This window comes from Amblyomma mixtum, chromosome 1 (assembly GCF_055824585.1).
Source record: "Amblyomma mixtum isolate Tamu chromosome 1, ASM5582458v1, whole genome shotgun sequence".
NCBI lineage: Eukaryota > Metazoa > Arthropoda > Arachnida > Ixodida > Ixodidae > Amblyomma > Amblyomma mixtum.
Genome location: NC_143012.1, coordinates 91,047,292 through 91,065,305, shown reverse-complemented (window position 1 = coordinate 91,065,305; position 18,014 = coordinate 91,047,292). Strand labels below are relative to the sequence as shown.

Below are 18,014 nucleotides of genomic sequence, written 5' to 3'. Positions count from 1 at the left end.
CAGTAGCCGAAGCGAGAAGTCCTCATGACGCTCTAACGTCACGCTTACGTCATCTCAATTATTTCTCTCAAGGGACCTTGAGTCCCATTAGAGGCCTTGAGTTCCTGTCTTGGGTACTGTCTCGCAGCCGAAAGGGACAGCACATTCTAGGGCGTTTTGTAGATGGCGGTAGCAGAAACCGCGTATCGGTCAGGTCTTTTAGTTGCGGGACGTGACGGTTCCTTGGTTCCTTCTCTTCGGCCTAAGAAGTGCACATTGTCTCCGTGACTTCTCTCGGGGGAGCCACCCCAACCAGCCGCTTCCCTTCCAGCCATTATTCGCCAGTGGCGGGTCGCTACATCGCTTCGCTTGGCAAACGCTCACACATTCGTATATGACTATATCAAGCTGCCGTCGCTGACATATGCAAGCCTTTCCACCTATTCATTGACCCCGTTCGACTCCACGGTCCTATCTGCATTGCTGTGGAGTATTCGGAAACGCAGTAAATACAGTAAAACGGATAAAGACGAATGAAACAAAGCACTAAGAGGGAGAGCCTATCAATTAGAACATGCATCACGTGACGCTGCTGCTGTGGCCAAGTTATCTATTAAGGCACCGGAAAACGAATCTGCGATATTACTACGAGAGAAGCCAACAGCCACAGAAACCAAGGGGCACAGGGGATCTTTAATTTATTTCTTTATTTTGTGGTGTTGATCTATTTATAATATAACTAAATATGTTATCACTTAAAGCGATTCGATTATAAAAGCAGAAGAAAAAACAACCACATGCCGCCGGTGGGATACGAACCCACGACCTCCGAATTACGCGTCCGGTGCTCTACCACTGAGCTACGGCGACGGCTGTCAAACCTTCTGCTTTCGGGGGTATTTATGTTTACAAATAACCTTACCTTGGGAGTGTTCACGAGCGCCACCCACGCTCTTAAGCGACGGTCGTAACACGTCCTGAGTTACCGCTCATGTGACGTAGAACGTCATCGAACGGCGAGGGTGGAAGCTTTATGAGAACCCTCTTATGCTTTCTAAGGCATCAAGGCTGCCAGAACCGAGGCCCTCGTTAAGCAATTAAGCAGACAGGGAAAGGGGAGTGAGGGGCTCGTTATAAATACGAGAGAAGCCAACAGCCACAGAAACCAAGGGGCACAGGGGATTTAATTTATTTGTTTATTTTCTGGTGTTGATAAATTTATAATATAACTAAATATGTTATCGCTTAAAGCGAATTGATTAGAAAAGCAGAAGAAAAAACAACCACATGCCGCCGATCCAACTCGCACAAAAGTGATCTGGGCTCCTGGCCACCAGGGTCTACGAGGCAATGAGGCCGCTGATGTGGCCGCCCGAGCGCTCACATACCGGGCTCCTCATCCTAGCTCTCATGGCTCAGAAGCTCATAAACCGCTTCTGCGGTTCCGCGAAATCCTAATTTATTATTGCGACAGCCACCGTCTCTACCCGGCACCTGCCAAGGGGCTGAGTAAGGCGGAGGAGCGAACTCTGCGGCGCCTGCAGACAGGAACCCTTCTCTGTCCTGCAATAGCAAAACACTTCGATCCGAACACAGATGGGCGCTGCCCGCACTGTGGAGAGATCTGCGATATCTTTCACATGGTGTGGGCATGTACTCAGAATCCTCACCTTCCCCCCTCCCCCACCCCCACCCGAGAGGCATGGGAGACTGCCCTCCTCAACTGCTCCACACTGGAGTCCCAAAGGGCTCTGGTCAAGCGGGCTCGAGACGGGGCCTCGTCATGCGGTGTCCCGGACTAAGGATACCGACCATGCAGCAGGGTTTTTTTTACCCTCAAGCTCTCTTTGAAAGTTTTTCACCACCACCACCGGTGGGATACGAACCCGCGACCTCCGAATTACGCGTCCGGTGCTCTACCACTGAGCTACGGCGACGGCTGTCATACCTTCTCCTTTCGGGGGTAGTTATGTTTACAAATAACCTAACCTTGGGAGTGTTCACCAGCGCCACCCACGCTCTTAAGCGACGGTCGTAACACGTCCTGAGTTACCGCTCATGTGACGTAGAACGTCATCGAACGGCGAGGGTGGAAGCTGTGTGAGAACCCTCTTATGCTTCCTAAGGCTTCAAGGCTGCCAGAACCGAGGCCCTCGTTAAGCAATTAAGCAGACAAGGAAAGGGGAGTGAGGGGCTCGTTATAAATACGAGAGAAGCCAACAGCCACAGAAACCAAGGGGCACAGGGGATTTTTAATTTATTTGTTTATTTTGTGGTGTTGATCAATTTATAATATAACTAAATATGTTATCGCTTAAAGCGAATTCATTAGAAAAGCAGAAGAAAAAACACTCGCCGTTCGATGACGTTCTACGTCACATGAGCGGTAACTCAGGACGTGTTACGTCTGCCGCATAAGAGCGTGGGTGGCGCTGGTGAACCCTCCCAAGGTTGGGTTATTTGTAAACATAAATACCCCCGAAAGCAGAAGGTTTGACAGCTGTCGCCGTAGCTCAGTGGTAGAGCACCGGACGCGTAATTCGGAGGTCGTGGGTTCGTATCCCACCGGCGGCATGTGGTTGTTTTTTCTTCTGCTTTTCTAATCAATTCGATTTAAGCGATAACATATTTAGTTATATTATAAATTGATGCACACCAAAATAAACAAATAAATTAAAAATCCCCTGTGCCCCTTGGTTTCTGTGGCTGTTGGGTTCTGCGATATTAGTGTGAGCCCTGGTTGAAATTCCGCTAGGGGCTGCGAATACGGCAGTATTTTCATGCCCGGTACGACCGGACGGAAAATTTCGGAAAGAATCCTCCTCAGATTCGGCTTTATATGTGGCCACAATTTCAGCTTTCTTTTTCTTGTAGACATTTTCCTTACGCGACAATTTTGTTATGTTTGAATTTTTTACGGTATTACTTTTCCTTTCCGTACGTTTACCTTTAGCTTTTTCGGCCTGCCCATAATATTTGATCGCTTTTGGAGCAGCTGTTATTCACGTGCATTAATTTGAAACCCATATCCTGCTGTTATTTCCAGCCTCTCTTAAAACAAGTTTCTTTTGTGTGAGAGCCTTGTAGACTCCTGTTTAGTCTTAGTATTTTTTCGAGATCCAGAATTTTAACCAGCGTCCATGCGGTCACCAGCCGAACGTCATATCCACTGAGCCACCACGGCTGTTAGCTGATTATTTGTTAATGCAGCGTTACACTCGGTCGGGTTCGAACTGATCATCAAATCACTTGGCATTTGATTGCTTGACGAGCCACTAATTCACTATACATCAACTGCCCCTGAGCCCGCTCTGCTCCTGCGGCTGCTCGATATCCCTGGCCTGGGTCCCCACCCTATTGAAAAATCCGGTATCGCGGCAAACCGGATTTTACCGGAACATATCGGTTTCATACCGGTCCGGTATCACTCTCATACCGGCGAGACCCGTCCGGTTTGATTGCTATACCGGTTCATACCGGTCCGGTATCGATCCCAAACCGGACAGACCGCTCCGGTACGGAGCTCATACCGGACAGTCCATTCCCGGTTCGAAGCTCAAACCGGACAGACCACTCCGGTACGGAGCTCAAACCGGACATACCAGCCTGTATTCAGAGCGATATGTGCTGCGGTTTTGGTGCTTGGTCTGCAGATTGACTGTTGTACGCCAGCAGATGTTTTTTAGGGGAGGGGGGGTCAGCGTGCGCATAAGTGCGATAATCAACACATACACGGTTTTGTTGAAAGGGCTAGGAAAAGAAAATGGCTAAGCGTGAGCTTCTCAGTGGCAAAACATGCAGTTTGTGCATGAAAGGCGGGGGCTGCATGAAGGGGTTTTGCGGGCAAACGCCATATTGGCTTCCCGTGCAGCACCCTGACAAAGCCAGGGCGGCTGTGTGCGGGAAAACGGCTAGTATACATCCGCCAGCAGCCTTCCTAAGTCCTGCGCAGATTACTCTGGATTTCACAGTGCAGAACTTCACGACTGGCTGATAAACATGGCGAGCCTCCGGTGACTGCGCCAGAGGCTCCAAAAGGTTTGTTACTGTCGCGTTCATTGCAGCAGCTGTTCGCTAAAGGCAGTCTGTAGCGACGCATCGATGAAGAAAGAAAATTCTTGGTTTTCGTGCAGGAATTCTTTGCACTTCTTCGTCAAGTGTTTGCTCATTGATAACTCAACTTGTCCAAGCGCCGTCGCGAGCGGCCCCACCCTTCACTCTATCAGGAAGAGATACTAATCACAAATCGCCGAGAACATTTCTATCGACGAACAAGAAAAGGTTAGCTAGTGAAAAGGTACAGTGCTAGAGAGAACAAAATAAAAACATACTCCCGTAGAAACGTCACACGAGTAACCTGTCTTTGCGCACTTTATTTTTAAAGTTTTTTTCTTTTCTCTCACCACCGCCTTCCCTACTTTTCCTGGGTCCACTCTCAAAAAAAAAAAAAAAAACCTGCTCAACCCTGTTTTTTTCTGTCTGTCTTTGTTCCTTCCCCGAGGTCTCCTTTGTGTCTGTCCTGTCCCTCCCAGCCCCCTTCCCCGAAATGGCGAGGAGGCACTCACTCTACAGCCCACTACCGAACATTTTAGCCGCCCTCCCTACCACATTCCCCGCGACGCTCCATGAAGTGGAGAGGGGGCTCGGATTCTACTTGTTCACTGTGTCCGGTCGCGTTTGTTTGGAACAGGTTTTTCTTTCCTGCGGTTGGGTTGAGTGTCAAGGGATGAAGGTAGCTACGAAAACACGCTGGCACTCGCTAGTCCTCGTTGAATTTGTGTTATACAGTTTTTTGTGCCTTTCATCGTGTTGCTTGATCAATCCACGATCGAAGATGACATCGACTTACATGCGTACGTGCAGTGCAAATATGGTGGAACCCTATCGTCCTTCTCTCAGTGTTGAATGACTTCGCTCCGAAAGACGTGGGTGGTGATCCGTGACATTTACAGACATTTGACCGGTGGAGGCCACGGCGGTGAAGGCGGATTTTATGACGGCGACGTCGTGCTGCTAGGACGTAAGTACGCATTTCAAATCACCCTGTTTTTTAAGTACTGCCTCCGTCTCGGTTATATGCTCGGCGTCAACAGAAACGTTCTAACTGTCCAGTGTCTTTGTAACTAGCAATTTGTGGATTGCACAGCGTAGAGGGACGAAATAGCTCAAAATTTTCTTTCAGCTACATACCGAAATTGCTTGTCCTTCATGATAACACGACTAAAATTAGTTTTCTTTCTTTCTTTACAGAGGCATATCGTGTATACGTGCGAGAGCAATCAGCGATAAGCGTCCTGAGGGGGAGCGGCTCAAGACCTTGAAAAAACATCACGCATCGCATCGATGCTGCGGTATGTGCCGTAAATAATGGAGGATGACCACGCAAGCACCGGAATCGTCCGAGCAACCTGTTTACACACCAACAATGTTACGACGCAGATTTGCAATACATTATTGATTCAAATATGGAAGGCGTGAGGTGCATTCACGATACTGAGCATTGCCAATGCTCAGGGCCTGGCGTATTGAGGCGCCTGGCTTGTCTGTGGCTTGTCTGGGCCCACGAGGGCCCGCAATTCAGAGCAGGGTTTGTGCTACTGGGGTATGCATTTGTAATTATTGCATACAGGTCCACCTCGGGAATGGAATTTTTATTCCTTCGGCAACGTGGGCAGCAGTTATGGTGGCACCCAAAGATTCGCGTTTCTGCAAGGACGCAGCCTTTGGACGACTCCACAACTCCTGGAAAGGAGCGTTACAGGGCAAGCTTGCCATCGCAACCTGAAGTCAGAAGCCTCCACAGTGGGCAGAAGGCCAATGACCCCTGAAAAGCTACAAGCCATTGGCCGTAAGTTGCATGTCACAGTGCTCAATGCATTATGTTGTGTGTCAGTGCCCAATTAAATGATAAGCTGGGGGCATTATGTACTACCAATCATATTTTCTTTTCTGCAGGTGCTTTTGACTACTTCATTGGCCCGCACCCTGTAGAGACCCCAGCGCCGGTAGATCGTCGCGAAGAGTTAAATTATTACCTCAGTGAGCTGGTTCAAGACATGCGAAAATAATAAACATCTTTTGAAGTTTTTGATGCATTATAATAATCACCAAGCTACCAATACTTGGTAAAAGCTGGGAGCAAATAACACAATTGCACATCGACTGCAATACGAGTCGCTGATAATCGCAGATTATCAGTTTCTGATGCTCTGTATATTGCAGCATTTGGCATGTACACTTATGGCACCAGTTTTTGGGCAGATTTAGTCCAAGTGGGATATATTTGAAGCATTTTATTCCTGCCTTTTTTTCTGTGATACAGGGCCCTCCTGCATAATACGGGCCTAGCCTGTAGAATACAGGACTGTCCTGTATGCCGGTCTGAATTTTAAACCGGAACCGCATACCGGATATGCGATACCGGATTACCGGAATATCCTGTATAAAACAGGACAGTCCTGTTTTATACAGGATATTCCGGTAATCCGGTATCGTAAATCCTGTACAATAACCCGGTATGCGGTTCCGGTTTAAAATTCATACCGGATTTTTCAGTAGGGCAGCCACGTTGGCGTCCAGGGCAACGAAGCTGCCGATGCCGTGGCCAAAACAGCTCATCGGGGATCCACTCCCTGTTGCACATCAGTTGCACACTCCCTGGATGCTGCCCGTTCCATCACGGAGCGGCAACTTGTCATGGAACACCCCGACCTCCGGGTCGCCCAAGGGACGTCCCCCCCCCCCCCCCCCAGCTCCTGCCGGATTAGGGTATCACAAGGCGGCAGAGGTCCCTCCTCCTCCGGATCCGAGTGGGCTGCTCCTGGACTGGGGCCAGGCTCTACAGCAAAGGTTTGGCCCCGTGCGCCGACTGCCCCTGCCGTGGCCACCAGGAGGAGACGAACGAACAAATCCTGTGCGGATGCCCTGCCTTTGTCGCACATCAGGCGAAGCTTGCTGCTGACTACTGGGCCCTGGGACTCCCGGCTGACACGGCAAGTGCCCTGCTGCTTCCTTCGGGACCCAACGCCCCCAAGGCCCTTCGGTCCCTCCTTGCCTTCCTGGAGGACAACGGGCCTGGATAGCTACTCCTGATCCACGGCGGCTGATGACAGCGACGGCGCCTCTTGAGAGGCTACACTTTCTCTCCCTTTATACCCTTCATCTCCCCCTCTACCTATTCTCCCTATCAGCACGCCGGCAGTGGTGGTGGTGACAGTCACAGGCCCGTGCTAATTTTCTTTCCTTTTCTTTCATCCTCTTACTACTACTACCCGCTTTGGCTACGTCGGAATATCTGATCATTTGGCCCTGAAGGCTATGCTTGGAATGTTGCCCTGGGCAAATGGTGTCAGTCGCCGTAGTGCACTGCAGCAAACAGTTTTATAGTTGTCGCTTTCTGGAACACTATCCAAACGGCCCGCAAAAGGTCGCATCGTGGAGAGTACGACCTGTGCACGGAACATGCTTTACGTGAGCGTGCAGCGCGTGGGGTATGAAGCGTGCGCTTCATACCCAAATAATGCAAATAATGCACCATCTAGCCCAAATTGATGTTCTTATAAATTCATACGGCGTATATGATCAAAGCATATCGTCCAATCAGCTGCGAGTCACTGTTGGCTGAAACTTTTTCTTGTCGGTTAAGGTCTCAACATTTTCATTAAACGGTTTCTCTCTCTCCTCGCTCAAATTTTGCCAAACATCGCATGAGGCATTGTTATTTTTCATTTTTTTTCCTGACTCCACACCTTATGTAACACCCCCCGAGGGTCCTTCAAGGAAATGAAATGAAATTGAACAGGATGGGTCCCACATGCACTGCATGCATGCGTATGCCCCTACCCCTACCAGGCACCCGCAGTGGTGTCCTAATTAATGGCTATGTATCCGGCTGTAGAGGCCGAGGCGCCATCCAATGTCATCAACAGCAGCAGAGTTTCGATGGAGGCGAAATGCAGAAGAAACCCGCATGCAGCGCGTTATGAGCGCACGATACACAAAGTTAGGTGGTCGGATTCCTTCAGAAACCTTTCCTATGGCGTCTGTCATAGTCCATATGGAGCTTCTGTGAGCTGAACCTGCCATGCCATATCATACAATAGGATACCATACCACTGCATAAGTTAGGAACAAAAAAAAATGCCGATGACTTAAACTCGGCCTTAACCCTTTCACTGCCAGGTTTGTTTACTCATAGCTGCACATACCCTGTCGGTTTTTTTTTTGCATGTTAGTTTCCTGGAAATATTTTGCTAGTAACGCACTAAAAATCTCTGCAGGGCATGTAGACATGTTTATTCAGGATAATCTTATTGATATTAGTTGTACTGAATCAAATCTTCCGGAACCAATCCTGCCTGTCAAATTTCTTCTTCTTACGCGGCTTTTTCGGTGGAACGGGGACTTCATCGCTGACATCACTCGACAGGGCACTTAGGTGGGCTCCTTCCTCGTTCTCATTATCATTGGACTCCGAATTCACAAGCAGTTTTGAATTTCTTCGTCCGTCAAAGCGCGGACGAGTGTGGCACATTGCCTCACATGGCTCCTGTGCGGAAACCAAAACGAAGCGACTCGGATGTGGAAACATGCGCGCTATCTGGTGTGTAAAATTTACCCTACAAGATCTATGAGTTTATGGCGTCTCTTCATAGATGGCGCTACATGTTTGCATCGTTTTTTTTTTTACACGTGTATTTTCGGGAGCGGCAGGGGGTGAGTTAAAAAGCCAAAGCGAGTTAACTCGGGAGCGGCAGGGGATGTGCATATGTGGTAGCCCTAGTTATCTCGGGAGTGGCGATGAAAGGGTTAAGGGCATGACGCCATAGCGTAATGGGTTAATGCCCATATATGCAGAAGGTCATTCTCTACTGTGCATTCATAGATTCTGGGAGTTCTCATACCCTCCTGGTGCAGTGGAGCAGCTGTTATGCGATGCGCCACTGCCTTACGCGTGCAGATGCTTCCAGCGTTGTGCCTTGCGCGGCGCTGGTTGCTCTTCCCGAATGACCAATCATTAATTTTGCTTCCTCCTGCCATGGTGGGTAGTAAGTTCGCTTTGACAGATTGTGATGAAGACGCAAGGTCACGTGACCTATGTGGCCCCGCCTGCGTCCTAGGTGCTACCTGGGAACCACATTGCCAGAGTCATGCCGCTATTAAACGCTCGCAACGCCGACTCCGAATTTTCTAGAGTATGGGACCTTTAACGCTATCGCATTATTTGTAGGCAGCCATCAGGTTTGGTTTATGGGGTTTAACGTCCCAAAGAGTGACTCAGGCTATGAGGGACACCGTAGTGAAGGCCTCCGGAAATTTCAACCAGTTGGGTTATTTAACGTGCACTGACATCGCAAACCACACGGGCCTCTAGAATTTCGCCTTCATCGAAATTCGACTGCCCCGGCCGGGACCCTACCCGCGTCTTTCGCGTCAGCAGCCGAGCACCATAACCACTGAGTCACCGCGGCGGCCATGCAGCCATTATACATACTGCGTATGTAGAAGGGTTTCTTTCTAACAGGAATTCTTTCTTGGTTAGATCACAAATGTACTGTTCGCGCTGGGCGCTATAGACACTTGATTAATTCACCCGGCACACTATAAGGGGCCGCTCACGTGCCGCCGTAATATCGACTGCGAAACCATGGGATCTATCATTTTATCGCACCTGTGAGATGAGCAAAGCACTCAAACCTTAACGGACTTAGAGCATCGCGAAACCGATCAGACGTCCCTTGACCTCCTAACGGACACATGTTAACGCGATAGCGTTAAAGGCCTCGTTCTCCATGAAATCCGGTGTCGGCGTCGTGAGAGAAATACCACTGGTATTCTCTGGCAAGTGGTCCCCAGAGAGCAACCTAGGAGGCAGGGGGACTATCTAGCTCACGTGACCCTGCGGCGTCATCACAACTCGCCCACCGTATAGCGAGCAACCTGGTCAGCGTGGAAGTAGCAGTTAATGAATGGTCGCTAGGGAAGAGTAAAGTCCCACCGCTGGGAGCACTTGCCATAGCAGGGCAAAGGTGCGTCGCTTATTTGCCGCACCATTGCGCCAGGAGTGATGGGGGGACACCCAGAGATCTACGAATGTAAAGTAGAGAATGACCTTCTGCATATATTAGAATTAACCCATTACGCTATCCCGTCATACCCTTAGGAGGAGCTCAAGTCCCCTCAAGGGCATCAAAATGGTCATTTAGCACTCGGGTGGCCATCTGTTGGGAAACCAAGAAATGCTTCGGATTACGAGTCCTATACTTCCTTCTTCCGAGTTAAGCCGCTGCCAGGAAACACATGACAAGCTGCACTTGTCATGAGCCAGACATGACCGCCAGCTTCTGACAAGCCCGCCTCGTCCGTGCTTCTGAAAGGGGGCTAAGAAGCTTTAAAAACAGGAATGTTTGTCGCTCTGAGGCTAGGAACGCGTGTTCCGGGGCTGAATTCATTACACAATTTCGCAGCTTGGCGGAAGGTGTAGGACGACCTGTTTAGGGTTGGTTCGGGGTTCACTCGAGAGCGGGTATCCAATGCAACGAAGAACAGCGGCCGCCGTCATTTAGCCCCTGGTTACGTCGCCGTACATGCGATAGCCGGGAGCCCCTTCGGTTGCGAAACGCTGCAGTCCCTTCCACGAAATGCGACATATTTACCCTTGAAGCGTGGCTGGTGGTGCCGCGACAGGCCTGGACCGCGTCGTGCTGTGGCCCTGGTCGGGTGGCCGGTCCGTGGCCTTCGAAGACTTGCGGCCAACGCGAGTGGAACGGTTTCTGGTGCCGATCGAAGACATCGCGGCTGGAGGAGCTCGTCGGGTGGCGTGCAGCCAGCTCTCAGAGAGATCTTCTTCTGCCTTATCTCTCGCGCGCAACGGAAACCACGCGCACGGAAATGGCGATCCTCTTCCTTTTTTTAACAGCTCCAGCGGCACGGGGGATTCCCGAAGTAGGCGACTTCAGCTCTGACACCTTAGTTTGTCCATGTCGTGAAAATTACTGCTTCAGAAGCTTCTAATTTGCTCTTGGAGGAGCAGTTAGCACATGGTCGGCGTTAAGAGCAGCAAAATGAAAAGAAAAAAATGACGGTCGATTTGCGTAGTTCAGCCAAATGCAAATTACGTGCTATGGCATTTCGGTTTCGCTTAAGTCCCGGTTATCGGACCCATTGTTCCTATTAAAGAAGCTTATCCACAACTGTTTCCATTTCAGGCCCCGGAATACCTCCTGTAAACAGGCGGTGAATACCATTTTCAACATCGTGCCTCCCTGCCTGACACACTTCCTTATAAGAATTTAATTGCTGACTTTATGGAGGACTATGGTAGCTGTGCAGTCGTTATAGATAGCTTCGAACTTTCCTAAATAACGTATTTCTACACCCTGATTCCGCAATGTCTGCACAACAGCTGAGGTTTCCATTGAGTGAAATGCTTTCTCGTAATCAATGAAGGCTATGTATAGCGGTTGGATATTGCGCATTTATCATCTTACTGATAGTGTGAATATGGTCTATTGTCGAGTATCCTTTACGAAAGCCTGCCTGATCATTTGGTTCACTGAAATTCAAGGTTGTCCTGCCTCTATTAGCGATTACCTTAGTAAATACCTTGCATTGTACGGGCAGTAAGCTGATTGGTTTGTGCTTTATCAAGTCCTTGACATCTGTTTTCTTGTGAATTAAGGTAATGTTAGCGTTCTTCCAAGCTCTAGGTACGCTCGAGATAACAAGGTATTGCGTATACAGGGTGGCTAGTTTTTCTAGCACAATATTCCCTCCGTCCTTCGACAAATCTGCTGTTACCTGATCCTCACCAGTTGTTTTCCCGTGTTGCAATGCTCCTAAGACTTTCTTTACTTCCTCTTTCGTTACTAGTGCTATGTCCCATTGCTTTGCCCTACTGTCTCTCTCATTAACTTTCTGATTGCGTTGACTACTGTATAGATGTGTGTATAACTTCAGCTCTTTGAGTTATCTTATCAATACTATCTTCTTTGAGCTATCTTTGAGCTATCTTATCAATAAAGTGGCAAATGACATTGCCACTCTTTGGCTCTCAATGTATACATCTGGTTTTTACCTATGCCTAATTTCCTCTTCACTTTTAGGCTACCTTGGGTCTTTAAAGCATGCTCAATTCTCCCCATATTGAACTTCCTTATGTCTAGTACTTTGCGTTTATTTATTAACTATGATTGCTCTGCTGGTTCTATCCTGTCTGTAGAGTTTGCCGCCCTCATGCTTTGGTGTTTCTTAATCAGATCTTTCGTCTCCTTAGATAGCTTGCCGGTATCCTGTCGAACCATCTTACCACCTACTTCTACTGCGCACTCCATACCGATAGCTGTGAGATTATCGCTAATTATTTCTACATTACGGTTGCCTTCCTCAGTTAAAGCAGAATATCAGTTCTGCAGTGAAATCCTGAATTCCTCTGCTTGCCCTCTTACCGCTAACTCGTTAATGGGCGTCCGCTTCACTAGTTTCCTCCGTTCTCTCTCGAAATCTAAGCTAATACGAGACCTTAACATTCTGTGGTCGCTACAACGGACCTTTCTCAGGACCTCTACATCCTCTACGATGGCAGGGTGAGCGCATAGTATGAAGTCTGTTTCATTTTTAGCCTCATCATTGGGGCTCTTGCACGTCTACTTCCCGCTTTCTACTTTTAGGAAGAAGGTATTCATGATGCGAAAATCATTTCTCTCTGCGAACTCTACTAATAACTCTCCCCAGCTGCTCCTCTGCTGTGCATATTACTAGAGCCTTGTTAAAAATGTTGCAGGTGACAATGAAAACATGCTTGACCGTCACTTTTGCTTGTATTGCCAGCAGAAAGTTTATGCGCATAGCTATGCACGTGTTTGAACGTCTTCAGACAGTGCTTACGATTCTTGCCACCTCGTTTTGCCGTGTTAATATACGCTACCTTCATTAAGAAATGATGATGATGATGTCCGCGGGTTTAACGGCACATACCATTAAGAAATGCAGCTGTGTCAGAATATGTGTGTTTTCTTTTTTTTCTTCATCATCGTTCATGTCTAAAACTGGTCATGTGATAGTTTTTTTATTGATATAAACATATACATCTAATCACGATATGCTGAGCCGTTTACCGGCAGGAAGGCTGAGCAGTACTAGCGAGCCATGCCCTTTTCCTGAATATGGCTGTGACTAATGCGCGTGTTCCGTGCCCAATAAGCAAGAGAGAAGCCAATCTGGGAGGTTTTGAGGCTGCATGGTTTTTAATTCAAGACTGACAACTTGATTTTTCAGCGGACTGCTTGCAGCATGATTTCTTTTTGAGTGAGGGTAATGAGATATTTGCAGCCAAAAGCGCCTCCCGCGCAATACTGTAGCTATTTTCTGAGTTGGAATCTGAGCACTTTGACTGGTAAATAAATATTAAATGGCCATTCTTTATTTAAATGCTGAGTAAAAGGCAATTATATTCCGGCATAAATGGCATGTTCCTGAATTTTATAAATTACGTATGGTAATTATAAATTACGGGTATGGTAAAACGTCCGTAATTATTCTACATTGCCAAGTTTCTTATTCCATGAAATAGGGAAAGCACTATCGCTACTATGGCCACTTAGTGTATCAGAAAAGAATATGGGCATTAGTGGATTCCTTAATACGACAGACATTGAATCAGTCCGATAGAAGAGGACTCCCAGCTCCACATAGGTACCGCGGCTTCCTTAATGTTACAATAACATTTCGCAGCGGCGCGAAGGTTAATCCGACACCCTCCTTGTTGGCCATTTCAGTGGACTGCCTCAAAGCTGAGCGGCGAGTGAAAGGCACATCAAAGCTTCAGACCTCAAAAATTTACCATTTGTCAACGCGTACTGATCAATAGGGACAAGAGGGCTAAATGTGCAGAACAGTACTTCTTCAGCTGCCTCTTTATGACAGGCTTCTTCGCTCCATCCTCGGGATCGTTTCGAGAAAACGAATAAATCTGGGCCCTCTGTATCGCACTGTTGTCGGAGCTCATGACACCCTCTCAGGTGAACCAACTTCTCTCATAAATCTAGCATTCATGCAGAGAAACGTCGCGTTGCGACGCAAACAGGACTGCTTCTCGCAGGCGCGCCACGCACCGCGCCGACGCGGCCATCGGCCGGAGTACCACAACTCCCAGAGTGCATCGCGGTGGCGTAGCGCAACTGCTGCTGAAATTGGTCTACTGGAGAGATGTGGGAGAGGTCTTTGTCCTGCAGTAGGTGTAGTCCATGGAGGAAGGAAAGAACTAAGGAGAGGCCCTGACGTCACTTTTTGTGAAGCCGCCTCGCAACCAGAAGTTGGCTCGTCTCTTCTCAAGTCTTACTTCTCAATGTGTTGTGCGTAGTTCGTTCGCTGCGTCGTCAGAGTATTTTTGAGTCGGCCGTGGCTTAGCAGTGGACTGTCATAAGTCAGGTTTGGTGTTTCACGCTGCAAATCATGTGCACGACGTTTCAGTGTCTGAAGTGAGCATTTAATCGAATCATCTGCTTACGCCAAGCGAAACATGCTGCGCAACGTTCACTTGCGCACTTTGTTGAAAAGTAAGCTCCGTCGAAGGAAGTGGGCTGACACCGCGCACCCTTGGCGTCGTCGCATCTAGTCCGACTTACGAGTGGTGCAATACTACGCTGTTGGCGAGAGACAAGCGTGACATCGAACTAAAGTGCAGCATGCATCTACCGAGTGTGTCATTAAGCGTTGAATTGAGACGGCTATTAGTAAGAAATCTGCGTGCTGAGAGTGCAGTACGGAACATCGCGATGCAGATACGTGCATCGTACCTCGTATAATGTCCTGCTTTGCTAGCTCTAGATAATGGTTGAGCAATATTGATACGGGCAGCTCGAGGAGTACATGCACCATAGTAAAAAACTGGATAGCAATTGCTTATCGAAAATTTTTCATAATGCTTACCCGTTAAAGAATTGTATACTTGTATTCTGCTTAAATCTCCAGGCTGACTCTTACAGATAAATTCATCTGTCTGCAAATTATTCAGCTTCTTCATTGAAACCCGAAGATGGGTATCTTATGTAATTTGCACATGTTGCTCTTACATTACATATATATTGCTTTCTTCATATCTTTGCATGTGTGCTTTGCGTGTTGTGCTGGAGAATGCTTGAAGAACACTAGTACATTCTTTTCAGCTAGTATGGCATGACTGTGAACATCACAAAGTCAACAAGGGAGGAAAGAGCCTTAGGGTTCTTGGGAATGCCAATGCTTCGACAAGAGCACTTGTCTTGGTGTTGGCGAAGACAAGCCCTCTTGTCTAAATGCTGTCAAGAACCCTGAAGCTACAGCCTCCCTTGTTCACTATGCGTTTTCAAGAAACACATTTGGTCTATGCGCAGTTGTGTAAAGTCTTTTTTTGTGGAGTTCATGGCCTGAAGCTGTGTTGTAGCTATAAGAAATGCCACACTGAACACCTATCAGCAATTGATGTCACCCATCCGGGGTCTTTAACACTGTCTCTCAGCACATGGACATTTTTGCTTTTTGTTGCCAATGAAATGTGAATGCTACAGCTGAGATAACACTTGCCACTCATGCTAAGCAGCTGAATACTGTAGCCTCTGTTAGTGATGACCGAAAACGGGAAGGGGGCGAGTAAGAACACTCCACGCACGCACAATTTTTTGGGGGAATAAAAACGAATATATTGTGGTTACAATTCAAGTTCGCGCACTTCAAAAGGGTTCGCACTGTCTTACACGCACGTCCGCTCAGATCGCTCGCGCACCACACACTCTCGCTGCGCTTCTTGCCGCCGACGCTGATGAGTCGATGCGCCGCACTCGCGAAAACACAAAACGTCACAAACACAAACGGCGTCCTGACGGCGCCGGGAAGAAATGGAAGAGGATAGTATGCATTTCGGACCGACCAACGCACCGAGCCACATTCACGAGAGCGCCACTCGAGGCAGGCGATGCGGTATGCACTCTGGACCGACCGGCGCACCGAGCCAGATTCACGTGAGCTCCACTTGAGTCGAGGACACGACTGGCGCCGTCTGAACGGGAGTAGGCTCCGATGAGAAATTGCGTCGTACGATCGCTGACACCTCTGCATCACCACAGCCAGTGAAGAAGCATTTGGCTTTCTTTAACAGTCTTGAGCAGCATTTCGAGAAATTAAGTTGAATATAACCAGGCACGTGCACTTTACTGCTTTGCTCATATCTGAAAACTTTCACATATTTTATCACAGTACTAATTCGTTCCCTTTCTCTGTATACATTGGCTTGGTTTCTGTCTCTTGCATTAGTTACAGGTCATCCTGTGTTTGCAGGTGGCAGCAAGATTTCTTCTGTGAAAGTCGAGGACGGGCCCCCATCCCCTATTTTCATGTAGAGTAATGCATTCATGTACACGCCTTTTGAGACATTTTTTTAATGCATATTTTCACTCTGCACTCTCATTGGTTTAGCAGGATGACTGTACACTGCATATTTAGCTTTAGTGCTTACTTATGGCCTGTCTGCATCAAACATACATGGTCTAGATTTTTAAACTGCGTTAGCAGCAGGGCATCCTGTGTTTGCAGATGGTTACAAGTTTTGTCCTTCAAATTATGAAATGTCTGCAGGCCACTCTTGTCAACACTTTGCTGCCAGAACAGAGTATCTGCAGATCACAGCCAACAATTAACGTTCATATTTGCGTATTTTACCCGAAAAATTTGTCCTACTTTCAGTGTGGGGTACCAGTGTTTATAGTGGCATACTGATATTGTAGCACTACACTCCACATGTGCTCAGTGGCTCCGTATGTTGGTCCACAGAGCCTTAATAAATGTTTTTGACCAATATGCATTTGTGCTTAATGCATTACTTTGACAACTGAAGATATTAAACAACCACTGCATTGAAAGACAAAGACTTTCCATATTATGTCGGCCACACTCGTTAGACTATAGCCAGTAGAAAATAGGTGACCATGCTTGGAACTAAGGAAAAAATAAGCTACATTGGATGCGCACTGCATATGATGAAGACGCATGAATCAAATAGCCCATATGTGCGCGCAGCAGCACTATCCCAAGACGTCAAGGCTTCGAATAATGCTGTGTTCTGCAGTGGTTGCAGGCGCACATAATGCTCAGAGATTTTATGCAAAGAAATTCACTTGATGAGCTGGAAAGTCCTTGAGTGTGATGTTTATTACGGTCTTGTTTTAAATGTGCTGCAGAAGACACACATATCAAAAGATATTCTGTTGCAGTGTAGTTGTACTGCTCAGCGAACATTTTGAAGGTGTATATGTTTAGCACGTGCATGAGTTGCTTACTAATTGTTTTCGTCCCTGCACTTGGGAGCAAATTTATCCTTGTCAACCAAAACTTCCGCGCCAATAGCATACCGGCATTGCAAAAGACGCAATCGGTTACTTTTTACTTAATCAGATATGTGACACACGTCAGTAGTGTAAAATATCGACGCACAAATCGGCCGCAAAAGATCAGCTGGGATGAAATGCGCCGTTGTGATCCGATGCCAGCACTGTGAGCGTGCGACGAACAGACCCCCGCCAACTCTACTTTGTTCAAGCGCTTCGTAAAACAAAGGTATAAAAAAACCGCGCCACTCGCCGCTACACTCCTACACCTCCTTCCCCGCAAACACGCACCTAGACACAGACCGGCGCACAGGTGCGGTGAACATTTTCCGACGCCAGGCGAAGAAAGACGATATTGCGCGCCGCTTATAGCGCAGCTCACCATCCTCCTCGGGCAACCGTACACCCGCCGTGTGGCCTTCGAAACGCAGCTCAGCATCGCCGAGAGCGGCTTCATGTTTCTGTGCTGTTTGGTGAGGTGCAAAAGTTCCCTGCTCAAAACAATCAAGGCTTCTTCGCGTGTCGAAGCGCGGTTCCGGAGTGCCACCTTTTCGCGAGATTCATTTCAATGCATCGATCGCTCCGCGTAACGACACCAAGTTGGACGAACAAAATATCAAATGAGCGGTTATTTGCCGCATTTAAAAGCAATCCTAGATGTGTGCGTAACATCCCGCC

The 18,014-nt window shown here is 47.9% G+C and overlaps 2 non-coding genes across 2 annotated transcripts; one reads left to right on the top strand and one right to left on the bottom strand.

The window, feature by feature from the left end:
• Positions 1-777: 777 nt before the first annotated feature.
• On the bottom strand, positions 778-849 carry TRNAT-CGU (transfer RNA threonine (anticodon CGU)). Its single transcript has one exon. It is a non-coding gene; the product is annotated as a tRNA-Thr (tRNA).
• A 1,632-nt stretch (positions 850-2,481) lies between these two features.
• TRNAT-CGU (transfer RNA threonine (anticodon CGU)) lies at positions 2,482-2,553 on the top strand. The gene has a single exon. It is a non-coding gene; the product is annotated as a tRNA-Thr (tRNA).
• The last annotated feature ends 15,461 nt before the right edge of the window (positions 2,554-18,014 follow it).